At 37.5% G+C, this 4783-nt stretch overlaps 1 protein-coding gene across 1 annotated transcript in view; it reads left to right on the top strand.

Annotated features, from left to right (window-relative positions):
- ADAM23 (ADAM metallopeptidase domain 23) overlaps positions 1-4445 on the top strand; it is a 127387-nt gene extending 122942 nt beyond the window's left edge. The window contains exon 27 of the transcript XR_009155479.1: positions 3955-4445. The gene's annotated coding sequence lies outside the window, so the exon portion shown is untranslated. The remainder of the gene's footprint in view (positions 1-3954) is intronic.
- The last annotated feature ends 338 nt before the right edge of the window (positions 4446-4783 follow it).

Genomic DNA, 4783 nt, shown 5'->3' with positions numbered 1-4783 from the left:
CGACAGTCTTGAATGATTTGAAGCTTGTATTGGATGTTCAACTGATTGATGCATTGGGCTACTCTGTCCGATGTACTTTGGAATTTTACTACAGAGTCTTTCAGTTTTTTACTGATGAGAAAACCAACTCCGCCACATCGTCCATCCTCCTTGCCTCTAGTGTAGAGTATCAACTAAGTTCTAACCTTTTTGTCATAATCCAATAATATCTCAATGCATATTGTTGAGTTCAATCAGCAGTTGTTCTAATCAAGCATCTGTTTCCATTGTCCATTCCTATGTCCAAAGTCCAAAGTCAGCCTGATTTAGCCTGATGATTTTAGCATCCTCTGTCTTCGGGCAGGTCTTCCCGCTTCCATGGATAGTTGCCCTAGGACCTCCAAGGAATGAGGCCCATTTTTGAGGTTGTGTTGGCATATGGAAGGAACAGACCATAATTTGCCATGCTGGTCCAGTGTGGGTTGGCAGATGCGATCGGTGTTAATCGGCGGTATCCATCATGGCCTGTTTCCCTTGGGTGAGCCTTCTGAAAATATATATGTTTGATGACACAGTCTACAATTTCATTTACACACATGAGTCCCTTCACCTCATTAAGGCCCCGATCATAGAAGGAGCTTTCAGATTTGTTCTGAGGAAGAAAAGAAGGCATTTTTGGAACATTCCAGAACGTTCCCTGGCTTTTCTTCAGATCTAGCGTCGAAGTGTCTCTGGTATAGATTTTTTTTTCAGAATTTGTAATCTCAGCAAAAGAAAAGCTGGAAAAAAATCAGAGAAATTTATTTTTATTTTTTATTTTTTTGCATGCTTCCTACGCAAATCACCTCTCAGCGTGATTATTCCACCTTTGTCCAATAAAGGTGGCATCTCATCTTTGTCTATGTTGATTAAACATTCTGGAGAGGTATACCTTGGAGCACATGTCTTCAACTTCCCCCTCCAATTCTTCTAGCTGGCGTTGCCTCCTCCTCTCTTCTATGGATTCTATGTCATCTCTATTCAGCTGGGCAAGCCCTGGGAAAAAAATAACAAAATAATTGTCAATCACTTTCATTTTAAAAACAAAAATAATTAAAATGTATTAAGTTGAAATAACACTTACTTTCTTCAGTTTCCTGAAGTTTCTCCTTTAGTTTTCTGTTTTCCTCAACAACGCTTGCCATATTGATGGTTAGTTTTTTATTTTCTTCCTCCAACTAAGATACAGACATTATAAGAAGCATCCGTCAGTCATAGAATAGAAATAAGCAGAAAGAAAGAGGAGCTTAATACAGGATTGTAAGAGAAATGAACTACTTACAGCTGTAATTCTGACATTTTTTGTCCTCCAGCTCCTCCTGGTGTCTTGCCAGAAGTTCATTGATGTATGCCTGCCGTTGTTTTTGCCTCTCGCTGTATTTCCGGAGACAGATCTAAAATTTTAGATTTTTAGCAGCAACATTAAACAGTCAGTATAAATCAACTAATTGATCCTCATGTTTTTGTAGCATAGCATGAAGACCCTCACTAATCATTGTTAAGCAACAATCCTCATGACATCACCTGCTATCACCTGTAGCCAGCTGCAGGGCAAGCTGAAGCTGCCTTTAGTTGCTCTGCTGTTAAAAGTGATGTTTTAATAGCACCCTTCTTCCAATATAAACCTTGAATTCAATCTCAGCTTATTCATTTAGAGGCTAACAGTGCCCAAATATTAAAAAGTTGAGCACCGCATATAAAATTTACAAGAGGCAAGCGAGGTTACAAATTAGTTAGGAAGAGGGATTTGAAGGCTCCAACCAGCCCCATGGCTACATACTTCTCTGTACACCCCAAACAAGGCCACAGAGCCATGTTTCCCAGCTGTTCTGGTTGTGGGTCCTGAGGATATGTTTAAATTGAAGATATTAAAATAATTCACCAAGAAAGGCCCTGAAGGAAGATGCACAGACATTATTAAAATATTCAAGTTCAAAACTTATTCTAAAAATTGTTCTAAAGCAATTTTTACTTCTTCCTAGATTCCGTTGATTCTGGCTTTATTTCATTATTATTCTTTATGTCATGTTACCTGTCCTATTACTTCTTTGAATCTAAACTAATCCTAGGTTCACGCATGCAAATTGACAAATAAATGAAGAAATAAAATAGAGGATTTCTTACCTCAAACAGCAGTTTTCCTGCATAATACAGGAATGCGTCCATCATTGATTCAATATACTATATTTAACCAAACTAAACTAAGCTAATCTTAAATAAATAAATATGATAAATAAACAATGTGTGTAAACTAAAATAAGCTGAGTAAATAAGAATGATATTAAATAATATAAACAAACAAACCAATATTGTGAATAAATTAAATCTAAGCTACGTAAATTCAGCTAAAATAAAAACAAAGAGAAATCTAAGGAGAAATACAGTAAGCGCACACTGACAGAGAAAAAACTCTCAGTGAATAGCTTTCCTTCAGGCAACCAACCAGTTTTATCTACTTCTGCTCTGTGAGCTCATGTATCTGTCCCACTATTATGAAGCATGAATAAAGGAAAAGCAAAGCAAACTGATTGGCTGAATGAATGCTACCCAGAGTTTTACCTATTTTTTTCAATATTGGTAGAAATGTAAGTACAAAATCCTCTTGGTGCAAGAATGTAGGGAGATCGCTGAAGAAACATGCAAAATTTCTACTGAAAAAGTGGTGCAGAGGTGAATGAGCGGAATTGGAGAGATGTCTGTTCTTGGCAGAGTAAATTACAGTGTGGCTCTTGCTCCACCATACTGTACTTGCCTATTTTTCTTTAAAGAACTTCAAGTTGGCTACAGAGCTAATTGGTGGGTCTCAGGATAGGTGCCTTCTCAGTTTTGGCACCTTCCCTACAGAATGTTCTTCCCAAAATTAAGTCTCCCTTATCTATCCCTTTTGATTTTCGAAAAAGCCCTTGAGAATGGATTAGGTGACCACGACTGAGTCTGATGGAATCTGTACCTGAAGGAGAGGAGAGTTTTCCAAGAAAGAAAGATGTATGAAGAAGAGATTGCACAACCCTGAGCCGGATGGGGGAACAGGGAAAAGGGTCAGGGTAGGGTAGCTGCACTCTAGACTCTCTCAGGAGATACTGTATCTAGTAGAAAGAAGATTACAGCTGGAGTTTGGCAGGATTCTACCCATTACGTGTGGCAAATAAAAGATTGAACTCAATTAGATTTCACTGTTTTTTTAATCTACTGTGTGCTGCCTAGAGTCTACCTTGGGTGAGATGGGCAGCTATGTAAATTTGATAAAGAATTAAGTAGGTAAATAGATAAATCGTTTATGTCACTTGAAGTCCCATATAAGTTAGGACTTTTTCCTTTCCTTTTTCCTTCCCACTCCGTTCTTTTCTGATGTCATGACAGTATATTCTAAGTCTGAGCCCCGTTTAGCTCAGGAACAGATCTCTAAATATTAAACCTGCTACTTAACAACTGGTCACACCTGGGCATAATACCAACAGATGACAATATATGCAGCTCAAAGTTGAGCTCTGGAGTCCTTGGTCAGAGTCCTCTCTGAACTTGGCTATTTGCTTACAGATGGTTCTTTAACCGACTAGGTAACTTCTTCCTTGCTAGAAGGGAGTGGGATTTGCTCCCTGTTTGCATAAGGTGATCGCATGACCTTGGGACACCGCAACAGTCATATATATGAACCAGTTGCCAAACTGATCATGGGGATGCTGCAAAAGTCATAACTGTGAAAAACAGTCATAAGTCACATTTTTCTGTGCCTTGTAATTTTGAATGGCCCCTAAACGGACTGTTGTAAGTGGTGAATTGCCTATATCTCCCCCTCCCCGCTTAAAATGGGCATTTATAAATAAATAGCATACGTTTTATATCAGATATTATTTCATCAAAACACTTTGGTGTCCACATTACTAGCTATTACTGGCTGTATTCATATGATAAGCTTTGTTTGTTTGTTTCCCCTAGACCTCTGCAGTAAGTTACCTGTTACTTTAATCAGTGCTTTCAATTCGTGTTTTGCTGTCTCAACCATCTGGTCAAGAAGAGGACAGAATAGAGAGAATAAGCTGTGAAGTAAGAAGGCAAAGGGGAGACTACAGAAGTTTCAGTGATTTATATAGAGAAATCCCCAAATTCTTTGCTGAGTTTTAAATGTTAAATAAAGGTGACATACTTTTCAGTGTTGTCTTATTATTGATATTATTCAATTGTTGCTCCAAAGAGCTAATATAAGATACCTTGTTTGTCTTCTGTTTATATAATCACAGTAATTGTACAAGACAGTTAGGCAACATGGAATGCAGGCAGAAGTTAAAATCACAATTTATTAACAGTTGTGTCAATTCATCTCTGTTGGTTGTTCCTTTGAGCAGCCCAGCTAAGAAACTACCACCTACTATATATTTTAGGATTTCCAAGTTGCCCACAAGATACCTCTGGGGGCAACTAATTTCTGAATAGGTTATACTCTGTAATTAATTGAGAGTAGATGCTCTTCCTGTTCTAGTTCTTAGAATAACACAACAAATAAGAAAGGAGTCCTATACATCACAAAAAATGCAGCCAAGTATATAATTTTGTAATAACAAGAAGAGAGCAAATCTAAAGGTAAAAGCCAATTTTTTCATGTTTTATTTCAGTTTATTGTTTTAATTGAATGTACGTAATTTTTTATGTACAGATGCTTGCCCGCTAGTAAGCCTTCACTGTTAATTAAGGTATGGAATATTTTTCCAACTATCTCTCATTTCATTACTTTCAGAAAAGCTGATTTGCCACTCACTTTTACTGGCCT

Source organism: Ahaetulla prasina, chromosome 1, assembly GCF_028640845.1.
Source record: "Ahaetulla prasina isolate Xishuangbanna chromosome 1, ASM2864084v1, whole genome shotgun sequence".
Classification (NCBI taxonomy): Eukaryota; Metazoa; Chordata; class Lepidosauria; order Squamata; family Colubridae; genus Ahaetulla; species Ahaetulla prasina.
This window is presented reverse-complemented; position numbering and strand designations above follow the sequence as displayed.